This window comes from Heterocephalus glaber, unplaced genomic scaffold (genome assembly GCF_053883595.1).
Source record: "Heterocephalus glaber isolate CG9 unplaced genomic scaffold, H.glaber_assembly_v1.0 deba00001600, whole genome shotgun sequence".
Classification (NCBI taxonomy): Eukaryota; Metazoa; Chordata; class Mammalia; order Rodentia; family Bathyergidae; genus Heterocephalus; species Heterocephalus glaber.
The window spans coordinates 23770064-23790774 of NW_028258372.1; positions in this window are offsets into that span (position 1 = coordinate 23770064).

A 20711-nucleotide genomic window follows, 5' to 3' on the forward strand; every position below is an offset into this window, starting at 1 on the left:
AATCAGAAACTCCCACTTGGGATTGAGAAGGCAGTTCATGCTTTAACAAGCCTTCCAGGTGACTATGCTGCATGCTAATATCTGAGAACTACTGGCCTATGCAAATATCCCAATACTGTTATAATCCATCATATATTTGGAAAATGCTTCACATAGCATTACCCTTTAGAAAATCATGCTACATATTCAGTGCATATTAAAGGCTGTGAGTAGACCTGCAGTAAAGGAAACTGATGAAAGCAAAGGAATTCAGGGCTTAAGTTGGGGCTTGACAACACTCCCAGAGCAGCTTTTTTCTTTCCAGGAGATATAACTGCAGTATGCAGAGACCAAATCTGTTTTCCTTTTAAGCAGAACATTTAAAATTCTTTTAATGATCATTTGTGCACTTTTTTTTCTTTGCCTTGCTATGCAGCTATTGGTCTTTATGTAGGGCACATCTGCCTGCCTCTCATGCGACATGGTAAACCGCTCCAGTCCTCAGAAGACCCACATGATTTGGCAACCATTCCCTGTGGAAGGGCTTGATTTTAATCCTCTGTTTTCCACAAAGGAAAAGCAAGGATATGAGTCCAACCAGAAACAAGTTGCAAAGACTCAGAAGCTGGCAACATTGGGGTTCATTAGCAATATTCTGAAAGGGCCAAAGGAACCAAGAGTGGAACATTCTCTCTCTCTTGTTCTTTTCTTTTTCATTGTATGATATTTCCTTTTTGTTGAACTTCACATTCACTCTTTGACCATTAAACATCTGTTTAAAATTAAGAAAATAATTTGAGATGGAAGATTCTGATAATTAAACTGTGTTTACTAAACAAGCAAACAAATATACTTTCTTTAACCCCAGGCTTAAAACCTCAGCCTCAAATTGAACTTGAAGAAGTTGTCAAGCCTGGTTGCATTATCATACCATAAGCATGCTCTATTTAGCCAACAGTTCTACCTCTCATTCTCAGAAATGTCTGTCACACTTTGACCACTGACCTAATTGTTGCCTCCATTATAAATTCTTTCTTAGTTTTTTTCTTTGCGTCAAATTTCTCTTTTAATTTACTCTATGCTTTTATTGTGTTTTACTGTATTGCCCTAAATTTTCTAAAATAATCTATAATGAAAAGTTAATTAACATTCTCTCCTTTATTTTTTATATAAATAATAACCAAGTCCTTTTTTTTTTCCTTAATGTGCTTCATAGCTTAGCAAATAGTACAGCATCTACTATGTTTGCTCTGCGTCAGGCAATTTAAATATACAAAATTATTATATCACTTTTAATCTCAACTCTAGGGCAATTTGAACAAACAGATAGTGAGAGTAATGGATTTTAACCCATTTAATAAAATGGGTTCATTCTGAAAATATAAGTAAATACATTGAGAAATTATTCCTTTTAGTAGAATTCCAATGAATAAATGTAGAAAGAATTAAGAAAATAAGAAATTACTATTTGTCAAACATCATAGTAAGTTTAGGTAGAAAATACTAGTAGAGGCTAACATGTATATTTAATTTGCAATATATCTATTAATTACAAAAGTAAAAAGAATAATTTTACCATGGAGAAACCAAGTGAGCAACATGGTATGATGTTGAGAAGAATATAGATATTGGGAAATGGGAAGAAAATGTTCAAATGGGAAGGAACAGGGGAGGGGGAAAGAAGAAAGGAAGAAAGGAAGGGGCAAGAAAAAAATGAAAATTAGGAAAACGTTGAAACAGAGCTTTTGTACATAAGGAGAGGAGGCGGCTTGAGGGAAGGAGGGATGGGAAAAAAGAGAGAGCAGACAGGTGCAAATTCCTTATGATGAGTGGTGTCATTATGTATGTCTAAAATGGACCAATAATGTTTTGCGATAAAAAACAAAACATGATACCTTTAAATAGTATCTTTTTATTAATACTCTTTCAGTATGCTTTGAAATATATGAAGCTGCATTTTCCTCAATCAAGCTTTTTAATTCATGCAAATCATAATACGTTTTTCTATTATGATATGAATTATTTTCACACACAAAAGGAAAGAAAAGAAAAGAAAAAGTTTTCCATTGTTAACATGAGTGAGTAGTAAGCACAGTGGCCCATAGGCCACAATAGAGTTCTATAGTAAAATACAGTGTATATTAATTTCCTGCACATGTTAATACAGGAGATATAAATTTTAAGTGACTGTCAATGGCAACATCAAATAGACAAGAAGTCACAACACTAACTTATATTTGGAGCAAAATGTAGAAGGGTAGGAGGGTTTTATCTATTGATTTTGGTGAGGTGGTAGATACATTTATTTAACCCTTCAATGTTTTCTTAAGCACTGAAGCCTGAGATATGACAGAAATGGACAAGATGTGAGCACTATTGTTAAGAAGCACTCAGGTGTGTGTGTGCGCGCGTGCGCTCGTGTGTGTGTGTGTTTGTGTGTGTGTGTGTGTGTGTGTGTGTGTGTGTGTGTGTGGCTATGGCTCTGTGCCGGGAATGGTGGGGTATGCCAAGGAATAAAGGGTTGTACCTGGAAGATGTAGTTCACATAGGGCTATTGCAGCACATAGATGAAGCAGCTATCCTAGAAGGCTTCCAGGTGGGAAGGACATCTAAGTAGAGGCTGGAAAGGTCACAATTGCTACATATATTTCTTTGACTCCTCTAGGAATGCCAGTACCTTTATCACAATCAGCTGCCTCCTTGAACCTCTATTGAAATAAGAAGTCATGGAGTAAGTAGGAAAGATCCAGCTATGAGAAGGGAAACAATAAGCACAAAGAGAAATGCAATTGAGAGAGAGCAGGGACAACTGAGGAAAGCTTACAGGTTTAGTATGGCTGGTGTAGACGGCTAGGGGAGAGGAGAAAGAGACAAGGCAGTAGGGTAAACAAGTGCCAGACCTGGAAGGACCTTGTAGCCCGCGCTGAGGTGGCGGGACACTGTTCAGAGCACAAAGCACCATGACTGTGTATAGATGAGTTTTGGTTTCAGTGAAACCTTCAGTAGTTTGCAGTTTTGTTTTTGGACCCTCATGAAAGCAACTTCCTTCTCACCATGCCACCCCAAGGATATTAGAGATCAGCCCAATTTGCTGAACTCTGTGGAAAGTGCTGATCATTACATGTATTCCAGGGTGGAGGCCAAAGGAGGTTGTCTTGAGAGAGTTAGAACATTAGCACTCGGAGACTCTGACCCCAGGCTCCTTTCCCTTGTACTAGAAATTGGCTCTGCTCTCGAGTTCCAAAATTTGTGGTGAGCAAATATCCTCAAAAAATAATGGTGAGATTAATCTTTAGAAAATGTAATGCTTGTGGGATGAATGATTACGATTGGTCACCGTAATATTGGAAGATTTCTAAAATCTGAAAGTTCAGGATGTTTGGTTGGCTAAGCTGAAAGGACATAACACTACTCAGAGATTTATTTTTCCATTCAACTTCTTTTTACCAGTTGCCACAGGCATTTCATAAAATTACTTACCAGAAATAGAAATGCTTTTCAACTTTATCTCAGGGGTGCACACTGCTTCACCAGAAAAAAAATCAATTTACATTTTACCAGTTTGCAAGATTTCTGTATTCATCTAGCTATGCTAATTGCTCTTTACTTTTTTAATCCTTCTGAATTTCTATAACGTAATTAAAGTTTATTTGTGGTTCAAGGCATAGTCTAATGCAAGGAAGAAGAGAGGGGATGCATTATTCATAGTTTTTCAGTGATCCAGTCTTTTTTCTTGGGATGGATCTGCCATAGAGGAACAAGTTTTTTTCTTTCAGTTTCCATGTGAAGATTTGAAATAGCTGATCCTACATTTCTGATTGATGTCAATAATTTTTATTATTATTTTTTGCAGTGCTGACAATCAAGCCTAGGGCCCACTGGATGCTAGGCAAGTGTTCTACCACTCATCTATACCCTGAACCTTATTTCAGATGATTTTTGCAGTAGTTTTTCATTCCCAGATTTGGTGGTAGGTTATCATGTGGATATTGGGTGGACATTGTCATGACTCTTACATTCATATCATTAACAATTAATATTAACAATTAATATCTAAGTCATTTGGGGCTGCTATAATGAAGTCCACAGACTGGGTGGCTTATAAACAACAGAGATTTATTTTCAACAGTCTAGAAGCTGGAAGTCTGAGGTCAGGAGGCCAACATAGTTGAATTCTGATGAGGAGGAACCTCCTCCAAATTGCAGACAGTTGACTTTATATTGGACCCCTTACAGGGCAGAAGAAGGACTAGAGAATGCCCTGGGGTTTCTCTCTCAGTAGTGGAACACTAACCTCATTCCTGAGAGCTTTACTGTCATAGTCTAAATTACCTCCCCAAATCCCTTATCTTCTAGTACCATCACACTGGGGATTAGGATTTCAACATGAATTTGATGGGGACACAAAAATTTAATCCATGATACTTGTTTTCTCAAGAAGGGGGAAGGAGTGAAGGAGAAGGGAAGTAAAGAGAATTAAGATGTGTTATATACATGTACCAACTCCCTATATACAGATCATATTTTTGTGAAAAAACCAATTTTGTGAATTCAGCTTTCCCTCAAGGTCTGACCAAGGAGTTGGATAAGGTGAGAGAATGTGGAGAATCTAGATGAGACTTTTTGATGAAATTCTATAATGTACCAATGAACTCTTGTGGTCTCATCCTCTGCCATGCCTACCTCTCTGCTTACTATTGAATTGGTCAAAATCTAGACATGACTCCTTTTCCCAAAATGTAAAATCATAATTCAGCTGAGGATGTAGCTCAATGATAGAGTATTTGCCTAGCACACTTGAGGCCCAAGATTCCATCTGCAGCATGGGGCGGGGGGAGAAGCCTGGGTTATCCATTCCCTAAAACAAACCATGCTAAAGGTTGATACTGTAGTTATAGTTAACAGTTTCAATGCTTTTTTAAATACTGTTGTTTTCACTTGGATATTTGTTTATATCTAAATATGCAAATCAAGGGAAAGTACAAAATAATACTCAGGTTACATATGAGAAATAGACCCAGTTAGACTTGACCTGAGGCAAAAGTTTATGATCTTAATGTGATTAGCTGCTCCTTCTGAGAAGCATTTAGAATTCTACTTGATAGATTTTAAAGAGTCTAAGTGCTCCTTCTAAGTTCTCCCACCGTTGTGTGTCAGCCCTGTAAGCAACTTAATAACCTGTAAATTTTGGTCCCTCCGAGTCTGATGATTTTAGACTTTATTTTCTTATACAACAGATAAGTCATTCAACAGACTTTCTCAGAGAGCTTTTCTCTTATAGCAGTCTAGAAATAAAAATGTTTTTCACATTTATAATGATTTTCTCTAAGAAATTTCTTTAGAGAGATATTTTTAATGGGACATGGCAATGTTGACACTCAAATTTGTTACTCCATTGAATCCTTGATTCATAGGTTTGTTTCCTGTAAGTGGCTTTTCAAAATCAGAATGCAGCCTAAATTTTCTTGATGCAACAAAGCAGAAAAAGGATGTCCAGGTGAAGTTCTAGGAGCAAAGGGAGAAGGGAAGTAGTTCAAGCCAGAAGACATAAAGTGATCTGTTGCTCAAAAGTTTTGGTAGTTTGTTGACCAATTTCCGATTATTCCTTCAGTGAGTCACCCAGGCCAGCAGTCAAACTTGTCAGTCACATTGCTGAATTTACTCATTAGGGTTTTTTTTATATAAATTCTTTTATTGGTACATTTTAGGTATACAATTCGTTTACATTTATCCTTGGGTGTTTGTACTTGTACATGATATATCTTGGTTCTTATTTTCTCCCCATTACCTGTGAAGGGCGTACTCATTACTTTTGAGAGGAATAATAGACCAGCTTTGATAGGATCACTCTGACAGAGGACCCAAGCCTCAGAAGGTTGGTGGTTGATGGGAAATGACAGGGGGGTCTGTTAAGGAGTGAAGGGAGATTCAAAAGTCAGGACAAGCTGGGGATCTAGCTCAGTGGTTCCAGCGCCTGCCTCCAAAGTGCAGGGTCCCAAGTTTGCTACCCTGTACCAAAAAAATAAAAAAGTCAGGACAATTAGAAAACCCTAGAGGCAGCTTGATGTACCCTTGAGAACAGCTGCTCTTTGGCTAGCTCTGTAACTGTTGCCCTAAGAATCAAGGGTGAGTTGTCATACTGTCTCTCCACTTTTTGGAAGATGGGCTTATTTAATGGAACTTGACTTTTGGAAGACAAAATGTAAACTTCTCTAAGCATCATTATTTCAAGATATCTTTTGCTAATTATGTGCCACGCAAGAGCTGACTAACATGGATTTAACCCTATCTGCTCTCTGAATGACTGGAATAGCCTATCTTGACATGAACTTTAAAATTTACCTTTTTGAACAGATGTAGATTTTCAAAAATTCAAGAAAATTCATTAATATCGTAAAAACTTAAACTATGACTCTTTGAGACACAGATCAGTCAAATAGCTTCAACTCAAAAAAATATAAAGTAAAAAAAGACAGCTCTCTTGATTCCTACTTCCTCAAACACAGCTTTTCTATCTTCATTTAGAAAGGGTGCAGGAAGTAATATTCCCAAGTCTTTCTAGTTTGAAACGTGGCCCTTTCAGTTGTGTGGCTGAATGTCCTGCAGTTGACACTCGCATGGTTAGGCCTCAGTTCCTATTTACTTCTTGGTCAGTTCTGTTCCATTCCTACCAGAGGTTACTTGTAGGTAGAAGGTTTCTACTCATGGTTGTTGTTCCTGGACTGGGTTGTCCCCTCACCTCCAACCTACCACCCTGGGAGCCATTGCTTTCCTTCCTAAATGTAAGTCTCAGAGTGGTGATTCATCCCTCCCTTCCTTAATCCTCCCTCACCAATCATTACTTTTTTATTATGTTCTACAATTCCCTGCTTGTACTTTCTCTCTAAAGCAAACAGTTCTACAATTGGTTCCTTTAGGCAGAATATAGATTTCTACTGAGATTTCTCTTAGGAGTCCCTCCATATAATCTTCATACCCCCCATCTTTGGTTGTTATAGGAGTCAGTTAGTAACTCTATAGATGCTGGTCTATGTGCCAGACTCCTAGGGTGAGCCCATCAGGTTGTCACAGCTAGCTCAGCAACAGCTGCAAACCATTAGCACTCACAACTTCTCGAAAGAAATCTTTGGAAGGAGTGAATGGTTTGGTGGGTTGCCAATGGCAGGAAGCCTAGACTGGCAATTATGTCACTCCATTGAAACTTTGATTCATAGGTTTGTTTCTTGTAAGTGGCTTTTCAAAATCAGAATGCAGCCCAGATTTCCTTGATGCAATAAAGCAGAAAAGGAATGCCCAGGTGAAATTCTAGGAGCAAAGGGAGAAGGAAAGTAGTTCAACCCAGAAGATGTAAAATGATCTGTTGCTCAAAAGTTCCTGTAGTTTGTTGACCAATTTCCCATCATTCCTTCAGTGAGTCACACGAGCCAGTAGACATGATTCCAATTTATAACAGCACATCGCTTATAAGAATCACTAACAAGAAAGAAGGGACTGGCCATAATCCATGAAAAACAACTTATCCTCACCTTTTTTTTTTCCTGTTTAAAAGTTTCTTATATCTCAAAACTTTCACTTGCTTTTAGAAATTTTTTACATCATGTGGAAGTATTGTTTTGCTCAACAATAAGATGAAATATAAACAAAACAGAGCCAGAAAATAATTTAATTGGTTTCCCAAAGTCTTAGATAATCTCAATTTTAGTCTTACTGGCATCCATATAAATATCTCTACTGTTTTGCCCTCTGGTATTCCTACATAAACAATTTTGTGCTAAACCATCTGTTTATACCCAGGACTTATCTTTTCTTTGACCTTTCACTTATTTTATCCTTAAATCCCCCACATTTTTCTTCTACAAGAAGTGTGGGAGAGATAAAGGGTGGCAGGAAAGAAATTAATTTTTGGCTACTTGCCTCAACTCTGACCTTCTATGTCCATCTGTTAGTACTCCTATCAGGAGCAGCATGCTTTAAGAAAAACACAAGAAAAAGCAGAGAGCAGCTCCGTTTTAGTCCCGTGGAAAGTTTAAGCTGTCTATTCTGGGTTTGAGGATTAGTCAGTGAAAGGCTCCTTCAGAAGTCACTTGTTTCCCAGCCCTGTCTTTGCACCTTCTCTTGTGGGTTTTCACACCCTTCAGTAGTCACATCCAGAAGTTCAGTCTCCTGTCTACACACCATGCAGTCAGAGGGAAGGAGGAGGGTGTGCCTATGTGTCAATACAAACCTATATGAGATAATTTCCTTGCCTTTGATGAAGTTAGACTTCAGATAGTGAGGTGATTTGATAATACTCATCAAGAATCATAAAGATTCACTTCTAATTATTTTCAAGGTAAAAGCCAATAAATCTATATGAAGAAAGGAGTTTACTGCACCATTAATCATTAGCAGAAAGTACAACAACTTGCAGTTGAAGCTCAGGTTATTTATATGCCTGCCTTTCTAACCTCCAAAAATACAGAGCAGTGCAAGTTGACAATGCATTTTTTATGTGGAGTCCCAAAATTCTCTTTCATAAAAGAAAAAAGCTAAAAGCACATTTGTATTACAGAATAACCAAAAATTTAACAAAATTAGTGGATTGAAATTGATTATAATAGCTCAGCTACATGCAGTAATCACAATGACAGTTATGAGGGAAACCTGAACATGTTTAAAATAATTAAACATATAAACTTTTATTAATCTTGAATATGTTTATGCAACTGTAATTGTATGAGAATAAAATCTGAAAGAGGATATATAAGAATGTAAATAGTTATGTTAGGACAGTAAAATTTTAAGTGAATATTTTTATTAATTAAAATATTTTTACAATTACATAATAGGAAAATTAGAGGCATAGTAGTCATATTGTATTAAATTCATCATAACCATCTATGAAGAAGAAAGACACATCCATCCTTTATCTTAAAAAATTAAAAATTTCCAAAGTTTCATTAGGCCTTTACAGCAATTTAGTATTAGAATTTGAAATTTATATTAACAGAAATTTACTGTTATAATTTTCAGACAAATATAGACTCGAATCTTGCTCCTGACATCTTCACAGGAAAGGTTACTGATATTTTTATGCTTGGTTCTTTCTCTGTAATATGAACATAAGAATAAAACCTACCTCAATGCTTTATTTTGTTTATATTTATTTATTTTGCTTCAATCAAAATAAATGCCTAGTACCTGGCTAACAATAAATGTTGGTGGCAGGTGGGGGCATTGTCCAAATCCAAGAATAAGATTCTTTGAGACATGGCTGCTACCTCGAGTTCTCCCCCATCCACAACACTGCTCTTTACTTCCAGGAAGACTCAGGGAAGCAGAGCACCTCTGCTCCATCAGAGCCCCTTCAATAAACAGTTTTTTGGCAAAAGAGCAAAGTACAGATAAAAGGACAAATATGTAGCCATTTGTCCCATCTCTGCTCTCAATCCTTCCAATCCTGAGGTCTAAGTGACACATTCAAGGAACCTTTTGGCTTGCCAACACCACAGCCTCCTCCCTGGTCAATGGGACAGCCAGAGCAAGTGTTAAATCAGCAAGACCTTTTATTCATGAATTCATTTGGCCAATATCTACTGAGCCACTGGAGATAAAGAGATGCTATGAATTCTAAGTGAGGCGTACTATGTAAGCCTGTAATTCCAGCATTTGGGAACCTGAGGTAGGAGGATCACGAATTTAAGGACAGCCTAGGCCACATAGTGAGAACTTAGGGGTGGGGAATCCTACCAAGAGATAGGAAATGTTCACCTTTTAAAGCTGCTAAAATGTTCCTGCATCAAGCTTAATAAGACCTTCATAGAGGCAATTTGTTGCAAATGTTCTGCTTCTTGATCCTTTTAATAGAAAGTAGCTGTCATCACAGGGTAAAAGATTTTGACACAATTATGAAATGCTATACAATCATCCCAATCTGTATTATGCTCTATATCTTTATAGTTCAATGTTCCTGCTTTGAAATGACTCAGTAAAATGTCCTGGAGAGGCCACTCTCCTGTCCCACCTACAGTGGTCTTTCAACCACACCCAGACTGTGCTCCCACTCTCTAAATTTCCCAATTCTCAAGCATTTGTCACACTGAGTTATTACAGCACTTCAGTTCACTTTCACTTATTTGCAGAGTTCTGTGGACATTACTCATGTTCCCGGCTACTGGAAAATCAGTTGTAATGTCTTTAATGTCTTTGAACTATCATATAGTATGGCTCCTTGACATCTGGAATCCAATGGATGTAGATTTATGATTATATATATATATATATATATATATATATATATATATATATATATCTGTTTCTCTCTCCTCTCTCTCTCTCTCTCTTTCTCTCTCTCTACTGGGTTTTGCTATGTAGCTCAGGCTGGCCTTAAAATAGCAATCTTCCTGCCTCAGTCTTGAATATGTTGGGATTTTACACAGGAACCACCAGTTAGCTGTAAACCTAAATTTATTTCTACAAATAACTCTATAGTACCAATCACATGTATGGAGAAACTATACTAGCTGTAAAATGGTTACAAAATGGACAAGAAGTAATCATTCAAAAACTCAGAGAAACTTACAATAGAGTGGGAAAGATGGGTGAGATTCCATTAGAGTGAGATGCCGTTATAAAGACACAAATATGGTTATGTCAAAGCACAAAGGAGATAGTTATTAATCCTGCGTATTAGACTAGATAGGTCAGAGAATATGTTAAAACCATGAGCTTGGAGTCAGACAGGTCTGAGTTAATATTAACTGTAACACTTACATGTTTTATAGCTTTATGATTTGAATACAGTATGAACTGTCAGCTTATGTAAAATAGGTTTAATAATATGTCATAACATCACTGGAGGCTCAATAAACTTATACCTTTTCACCATGTGACAAAGTAAATGCTCAACATGTTTCTCATTGCTATTAGGTTACTAAAATGGTTTATCAAAGAAAGCCTATTCCAGGATGATTATAAGGTCATTTAAAAAAAATAGCCAAAGCCAAAAGCTCTATTTCATGGAGGAGGAAGAGGCAGATAATCAGAAACTAAAGACCAAAAAGATAAAAAGAATGAAAAAGAAATGCTGTATTATTTTTCCTAGTATTGTGGCCTTTGGCTGCTGCCCTTGTGCTTGGATAGGAGCCATTAGATTGTAGTTCACCGGTCATCTGTGAAGAGTTCCTCGGGTAGCATTGCCACTTCCTCATCCCCATTTCCCTAGCAGTTTGTGTACAGCTGTAGAATAATAATCACAACCATAACTAAAATATCTGTAATTTTATTGAGCACATGCCACAAACATTTGGTATAATTCTCTTTTGTCTTTTGTGCATCCCTATCATGTAAAATAAAAACAGGAATTATTGCTACTACTTTACAGATTAGGAAAGTGAGATCTAGATAAGTGAAGAGAATTATACAAACCCATCAAGTAAAAAAATTTGAGGCTGAGATTTAAACCAAAGATTTGAGATTTGAGCCAAAGCTCAGCTCCAGTTGTTCAACCACACTGGCTCCTCCTCCTTTCACACATTTGAACTCAAGTGGCTGCCTCCCTGACTAGTCCAAGAAATGCTAGGAACCAGAGAGTTTCCTTTGTACATACATGTACCTCCAGCAATTAATACAAGGGCTGGGGTATATTAAGCAATACCTGATAATTGTTTATCAAAAATTAAATAAGAGTAAATTCAATAAATGAATTCTTATTCTTAGAAAATTCAGTGGAATGAATTCTTTTTCTAAGTGAATCCATTAAAATAGTCCAAACATGAATATTGCTAGTGATCATGTATCCTATAATCTTGCTAAATTCACTCATTAGTTTTTATAGACGTTTATAGATTCTTTAGGATTTTCTACATATACAATCATACCATTTGCAACTAACCAGTTTACCTCTCCCTTTCCAATGTCGATAGGCCATTCTTTTACATTGTTGTACAGTACCCAAGTCAATTTTTAGAATATAATTCCTTTAAATATTTGGGAATTTCTTATGATTTCTATGATAGATGAAACACTGTATTAATGGAACTCAAATCTGTTCAAATGAAATAGAGATTTACTGCAATTTTTATGAAACTCTGACTGTGAGTCCCATGGAGAATACCATTCCCCAGGATGTTGCCCTCCTGTGCATGGCTGAAGTTGGTCTCCGATGTCTGCCTTCCAGTCTGCAAGAAGGAAGAGAAAAAGATTTCAGTTAAGAAAAGAGTGGAAGTTGTGCATATCATTTCTGTTCCTATTTTACCAGAGAAAATACAGTGATAAGATCACACCTACCTGAAAGGGAAGCTGGAAAATATACTCTCTAAAGGGGCAGCTAGAAAAAGGTTGGGGTCAATTTTCAAACTGCTACAGTCTCCAAAAGCAAATGCAACAGTCCTGTTACTGATCTAATGATTAGGCTTTCGATCATGATTTTCACATGTAGAAACTACAATCCTTTCCCATGCATAAAAATGCCTTGAACAAAAGGGATAGTCATTCCAGTGTCCTGGTCTCCAATTCCAGAGTTACTAGCTTACCACCGTGCACCAGATCAGGGCAGTAAAGAACAAGGTTGCATCTGTTGTTTTCCCCCAGGGTGTGCTTCAGTTTTTCCTAGGCTGATGCTGGAAGAAAATGAAACAGCAAAAATGTGGAAAGGGGAAGGGAGCCAGTAGGTGCAGACACTGTGTCTTCAGGGTAAGGTGACAGCAAACAGTGGGGATGGAGACAGAACATACCAAGTAGAAGGGCACAACTGACTGGAAGACTCTCATACAAGAAAGTATCCCTAAACACCTGTAAGTGCTCTCTAAAAACATCACTGTGCTATTGTCAAGTACAGAAACTGGTGTTCATGAGTGAACCATGTGAAGATCGTCCCTACGAGATGGGTACAGGACACAATAATCCTATGCATGTCCTCCCTGTGGTGCTTTGCTCTCTTCTTCCCATGTCCTACACATCAAAACACGAGCCCCAGGGTGATTTTTTTCCCCAATCAAATGAGATTTAAATGAACAAGAAGAAAATATCTTTAATGCAAACTGAAATCTCAGAGAGAGCACTTATAACCTGAGAGGACAACAGCTGTGTGCCCAACAAGGAAGGTTAAGTGCCCCAAACTCACAGAATGAGCTGTTTAGTACAGTTTACAAAAATACATTTTACAATTAAAATATTTTCACACTTCAAGAGTGAACTTTAACCAGGCAAACTTGCCTAGTAGAATTAGATGAATCACAGGAAAATAGAAACCTAGTGAGATGGACATTTAATAGTTTCCCATTCTTTTTCATACTTCATCTCACAGAGAAAATGCATTTGATGGTAATAAGAATGTTAATGGACATGTTTAAAATTACAGGGTAGTCTGTACAGTGTGTGTGTGTGCGCAAACACACACACATACGTGGAGAGCGAGAGCGGTGTCAGCCATAGAGGCTCCATGTTAAATCTTACCCTCCACTGTACAGAGCAAGGACACTATGCTACGAGGAACCGCGTCCTTGCCCAATTAGATGTTTACCTTCAGAAATTGTCCTGGAACGTGATGAACGTTTTGTAAACCCGAGAAACAAGAAAGCCCATGAGGGTGGGGAATTTCCAAAGAACTAGAGAACAAGGAAGCAGGTGTCTTTGGATAAGGGTCATGATTAATAACCAAGCTCACCTGTGATAAAGGGGGGAAGAGAATAAAAAAGCGTGGCGGCAGTCTCTCTGAGAGGCTCCCGACTCTAGCTCTGCGTCTTTCTTTTTCTTCATCCTCACTCCCCCATTCAGGTGCTGTTCGACAAGTGACGGCTGGCTCCGTCACAGGTGGCGCCCGAACAGGGACCTGAATACGGGGGACCATAGTGAAGGACACCGCGGATCGTGAGCTCGGATAAGTAAATTAAGGGCGGTGAATGCACTCGGGAGTAACAAGATGGGTATTGGTAATAGCCGAATGCTTTTTGAACATATGCTTAAAAGTATGCTTCGCGCTCGTGGAGCAAAGGTAGGGCATCAACAATTATGTAATTTTTTAGAATTTGTAGAGAAAGTTTGTCCTTGGTTCTCTGAAGAAGGCACAGTAGATTTAGAAGTATGGAATAAGGTGGGGAAGCGACTTCAGGACTATTACGATGGTCATGGACCCACTAAAGTCCCTATAGATGCTTTTAGTTTATGGGCTTTAATTAGAGATAGTTTGGATCCTCGGTATGAGGGAGGGAGGGTTGAAGGACCCTCCTCAAGTCCTTCCTCGGAGGAGCCTGACAAGGCTGGTGTTCCCGAGCTTGTCCCTCCGCCTCCTATAGAAAGTGGAACTAAGCCATCTGCTCCGCCAGTGTATGCTGATGCAGAGCCTGCACTAAGGAAGGGTTTTTTTCCGGATGAGGGACCCCTAAACCCGGGAGATGCTGATGATTTGGAAGAAGAGGCTGCTAGGTATAACAATGAGGACTGCCCCCTCCCCACCCATCATAGCCGTGGCCAGGAAAACCGAAAAATCCAGACAGACAGCGAATGAGGACGTGACCAAAAGGATTACTAGATTGGAAAAGAGATTAGAGTCTCTTTGTCAGCAGTGGCAGACAGGCTTAATGGTGGAAGAGGAAGACCAGAAGACTCAGGGTGAGGGAGGAATAGTTCCTAGTATAATTGCTGGTCTTGATCCCCTGCTGGTTGCAGGTCCAAGATTAATAAAAAAAAACTGACCCTCTTATAGCCATGATCAAACATCCCCCAGGACCCAGGCCTTTGTCTGTCAATTCTCGGTCTCTGTTGCCATTACAAGCTACCCTGCAACATGCGGTTGACAGAGGGGAAGATACCTAGGGCTTTCATTTAGCTTGTCCAGTATTTGAGGAAGCAGATGCTCAAGGGAATATGGTCAGAATCCATCGGCCGATATCTTTTAAGCAACCCAAAGAGTTAAAAAATGGCATGTGCGCGATATGGCCCTACCGCACCTTTTACTCAGGCTATGTTAGAATCATTGAGCACGGAGGCACCGCCTCCTGGAGATTGGAAACAGCTTGCTAAGGCATGCCTGTCTGAGGGGGATTACCTCCTTTGGAAAACAGAATTTTCTGAGCAGTGTCAAAGAACAGCTGAATTAAATCGGGCTAATAGAAATGATATTGATTATGACATGCTGGCAGGAGAAGGGCAATATGCGGACCTCGCCAATCAATTATTGTTTCCTGCAGGAGTATATGCACAGGTCAATACTGCTGCCAAGCGGGCATGGCAGAAGCTGCCTTCTACAGGTAGGCAGACAGAAGATTTATCCAAAATTAGGCAGGGACCTGATGAGCCTTTTCAAGACATTGTAGCCAGGTTAATGCAGACTGCCAGTAGATTGCTGGGAGATTCTGATGCGGGATTGTTACTGGTCAAACAACTGGCTTATGAAAATGCCAATACCACCTGTCAGGCAGCCCTAAGACCATTTAGAAAGAAAGGCACCATTTCAGACTATATTAGAACGTGTGCTGACATTGGGCCTGCTTATACTCAGGGCCTTGCCATGGCAGCAGCTTCGCAAGGAAAAACAGTTCAAGAAGTGTTGTTCCAACAACAAAAGAGAAATCCCAAAGGCAGGGTTCTGGGTCTGCCAGGGAGTTGTTTTAGATGTGGTCAAATAGGCCATCAGGTGCGGCAATGTCCCAATAAGACTCCTCCAGCCAATTCAAACAATGCAGGGAAAGAAAATGGGCCTAGATTGTGTCCCAGATGCAAAAGAGGCAATCATTGGGCTAATGAGTGTAAATCTAAAAAGGATGCCATGGGAAATATTCTCCCGCAGGGAAACGGGAGGAGGGGCCCAGCTCAGGCCCCGCGACAATGTTATGGGGCACTTCAAACATTCGTTCCCCAGCAAGGAAATCCGTTCAGGACCTTTCCAGAGCAACCACAGGCAGCACAGGACTGGACCTCAGTCCCTCCGCCTTCACAGTATTAACCCCAGAAATGGGGATGCAGGCCCTACCTACCGGAGTTTATGGGCCCTTACCATCAGGGATGATGGGATTGCTTTTAGGTCAAAGTAGCGCTACTATGAATGGTATTTTGGTTGTTCCTGGGGTCATAGATGGGGATTTCACTGGAGAAATTAAAATCATGACTCATTCACCTACTGGGATTTCTGTGATACAATCGGAACAACGTATAGCACAGCTGCTGTTGCTCCCTCAAATACTAACAAATAAAGCAGGAAAAAGAGAAAAAAGAGGAGATGTTGGATTCGACTCTTTAGATGTTTATTGGGTACGGTCTATAGGAGCCCAATGACCTGTGCTCACCCTGACCATTGATGGGAGAAATTTTCAGGGTCTACTGGACACTGGGGCTGACGTCTCAGTCCTAACTGCAGACCAATGGCTTACGGCGTGGCCTAAATAATCAACAATGACACAATTACAAGGAATAGGTCAAAGCCAAAGCACTGAACAGAGTAGTAATATGTTATTTTGGAAAGATGCCGAGAGTCATCAGGGTAGATTCCAGCCGTATATCATGCAGGGGCTGCCGGTTAATTTATGGGGCAGGGATGTTATGAAAGAAATGGGGGTGTATTTATATAGTCCTAGTGAACAGGTCACCCACCGAATGTTTGATCAAGGGCTTTTACCTAATCAAGGCTTGGGAACTAAAGGTCAGGGGATACAGGAGCCTTTAATGCCGATCCAACGACCTCCAAAAACAGGCTTAGGGTGTTTTTAAAGGAGGCCACTGATCAGCCTGTACTCCACACGGATCCCATTACTTGGAAAAGTGAGGAACCTGTGTGGGTGGATCAGTGGCCTCTCACCGAGGAAAAAATTAAAGCTGCTGAGCAGTTAGTACAGGAACAGCTCGATAGCGGACATATAGCTCCTTCTAATTCTCCTTGGAACTCTCCTATCTTTGTCATTAAGAAAAAATTGGGGAAATGGAGATTATTACAAGATCTTAGAAAAGTCAATCAGACTATGGAAGTAATGGGAGCCTTGCAACCAGGATTGCCTATGCCATCAGCTTTGCCTAGAAATACTTATAAAATCATTGTAGATTTAAAGGATTGTATTTATACTATTCCACTTGCTCCTGAAGATTGTGATTTGCTTTTAGCATACCCTTGACAAATTTTAAGGAGCCTATGAAGAGATATCATTGGAAAGTATTGCCTCAGGGTATGGCTAATAGTCCTACTTTGTGTCAGAAATTTGTAGCTCAGGCAGTAAATAAAATTAGGCAAATATATCCCCAAATCTATATTGTTCATTATATGGATGATATACTTTTAGCTCATGGACAAGAAGGCCTCTTATTAACAGCCTATGCTCATTTACAACAAGCTTTGAGGGATCAAGGATTAGTGATTGCACCGGAAAAGGTTCAGACTGAACCGCCATATTCCTATTTAGGACATAAGTTATATCCCAAATCCATATTACCTCAGAAGGTTCAAATTAGGAAAGACAATTTACACACTTTGAATGATTTTCAGAAATTGTTAGGAGATATTAATTGGTTTAGACCATATTTAAAATCTCCACCGGAGAATTGAAACCTTTATTCGATATCCTCCGGGGAGATTCTGATCCTACATCTGTTAGAAAATTAACTGAAGAAGGTCGGATGGCCTTGTGTGAGATAGAACAAGCTATAGAACTACAGCAAGTTCAATATATAGATTATGCTCGAGGATGGGCTGCCTATGTTCTGGCGACAGCACATGCTCCCACTGCCATTTTATGGCAAGAGGGTCCTTTGCTTTGGTTGCATTTGCCTGTTTCTCCAGCCAGAGTGTTAACTCCCTATTATGAATCTGTGGCGTGCCTAGTTCATATGGCGTGGGAGGAATCTCGAAAATATTTTGAAGCAGAGCCTTCCTTAACTGGAGTCCCATTTACCAAACAACAGTTAGATTGGCTATTCCAAAATGTGGACATGTGGGCCATTGCTTTTGCACATTACCCTGGATGTATAGATAACCATATCCCCAAGGATAAATTATTGCAATTTGTTAATATTCATGCTTTGGTGTTTCCCAAGATTATGAAACAGGAACCCATAAAAAAATGCTCAAGTGGTTTTCACTGATGGGTCTTCCAATGGTATTGCGGCATATGTTATTCAGGGAAAGCCACAGATTGTTCATACAGCCCCCGCCTCCGCTGAGATTGTTGAGCTTCGCACCGTCGCTGCGGTATTTGAACTTTTGGCCCATTATTCTTTCAATTTGTATACAGGTAGTCATTATATTGTTAAAGATTTACAGGTGCTTGAAACAGTTGCTTATATTGATGCTGCCAATAATCAAATACAGGAGCTCTTTGCTCAGATACAATGGTGCATACATGCCCGGACATGTCCTTGTTATGTGGGTCACATTAGGGCTCATTCTGGGCTTCCTGGACCCCTGGCAAAGGGAAATGGTCTTGCAGATCAGGATACATGGCTAGTAGCTTTCAGTCAATTGGAATTAGCTCAGCAGTCTCACGCTCTACATCATCAAAATAGCCACAGCTTAAGGAAGCAATTCCATATAACTCGAGAAGCCGCTCAACAAATAGTTAAGCAATGTTCTGCCTGTCCTATACATCATTCTGTCCCTCATTATGGGGTAAATCCCCGCGGCCTTAAACCTAATCAGTTATGGCAAATGGATGTTACCCATATTGCCGAATATGGAAAACAGAAATATATACATGTAAGTATTGATACCTTTTCGGGATTTATTATGGCCACTGCACAAACTGGAGAAGCTACAAAACATGTGATAGCCCATTGTTTAACATGCTTTGCCACACCTGGGGTCCCTATCGTTCTTAAAACTGATAATGGCACGGGATATACTAGTAAAGCTTTTCAAATCTTTTGTAAACAGATGGGTATCGCCCATAAGACAGGTATTCCTTATAACCCACAAGGCCAAGGGATTGTGGAAAGAGCCCATGGTGCTCTAAAAAATCAATTGCAAAAAATAAAAAAGGGGGAGTTATACCCTTTATCCCCACAGAATTATTTACATCATGCTCTCTTCATCCTAAACTTTTTGATTGTGGATGCTTATGGATTGACTGCAGCAGAACGGCTGTGGCATCCTAAAACTAAATCATCATATGCTCAAGTGAGGTGGAAAGATCCCCTCACGGGTGTATGGAGTGGCCCCGACCCGGTATTAATATGGGGACGGGGGCATGTTTGTGTTTTCCCGCAGGACGCTGAAGGTGCCAGGTGGCTGCCTGAAAGATGGGTCCATTTTGCGGGAAAGTCTCCTGCCCCTTAGGATGATCCCGACAACTGTCCTGCCGATAAATCTAATGATGATGCTTAATGAGAAGGTTTATTGGACTTATGTACCTGATCCACCTGTTGTACATCTAACGAGCTGAAAAAATGGAGAAGTAATGGTATGGGTGAACAATACCAGGCTGTTGGATGAGCCGGTGGCACCTGACAAGAACGAGATCCGATTGTTCAATTATACAGGGTCAGAAACCGGAATCCCCATATGTTTCTTCAAAATCAACAGAACTGATTGTATAAGACTGAGCGCTCGCACCCTGGCAGGAAGGCAGGTAGATCAATGCAAAGGCGGGATCACTGGAGTCCATCTACATCTACCTGTGGGTATAGAGACCACTGGTGTAGTGCGTCCAACTTTTAATGCTCCAATGTGACTGTTCCATAGAAGAGATGTGTGGCGGATGCCCCTGTGAGATATAATACTACTGGATTTGATACTTATGTTTTGGACTGGTCTGAAAATTGTCATCACAAAAGAAATGTCACTGCATATGTCATGCGCTCTTAGGTATTGCTTGTAGGAAATATTAGTGTTCAGAAAGATTATGATTATTATAATGTAATTTACTTCAATTGTCAAATAAGCAATTGTGTCACCCGAACAGAAAATCAGATAATGGTTTTGCGAATGTGTTCTTAGATTTGGATATTATAGATCTCCAAAATGCAGAACCCCTAAAATTTGATGCAGCCCAGGCTGCACAGGATTTTATCGAACAAATTAGAAAAGTTCTGCCAACTGTATCTGCATTTATGCGGTAACTCATTTCCATAGTAATTATTGGAGGAGGGCTGCCTCTCAGATGCATGATCCTTCCAGCACTACTACAGATGTTTATGCATTCTTTAATGAGGATGGCTGGAAGTATTCATGGTCTACAATTTCATGCTACACCGCCTAAACCCATGGTGTAATTCCCTGCAGAGGCTGGTAGTCAATGACGGGTAAGAGGAATACAGGAAATCACCAACCTAAGACAGAGCAAGACTACTGTGATGCTCTTGACTCCATGACGGGTAAGGGATTTCTTTATATTCCTCACCTAAGACAGGCACAGCCTATCTGCGTGATCAAGGGACCTTGATCATAATATATAAAACAGGGGGAGATGTGGAGAGCGGTGTCAGCCATAGAGGCTCCATGTTAAATCTTACCCTCCATTGTATAGAGCAAGGAGACTATGTTAAGAGGAACCACGTCCTTGCCCAATTAGATGTTTACCTTCAGAAATTGTCCTGGAACATGATGAACATTTTGTAAACCCAAGAAACAAGAAAGCCCATGAGGGTGGGGAATTTCCAAAGAACTAGAGAACAAGGAAGCAGGTGTCTTTGGATAAGGGTCATGATTAATAACCAAGCTCACCTGTGATAAAGGGGGGAGGAGAATAAAAAAGCGTGGCAGCAGTCTCTCTGAGAGGCTCCCGACTTTATCTCTGCGTCTTTCTTTTTCTTCATCCTCACTTCGCCATTCAGGT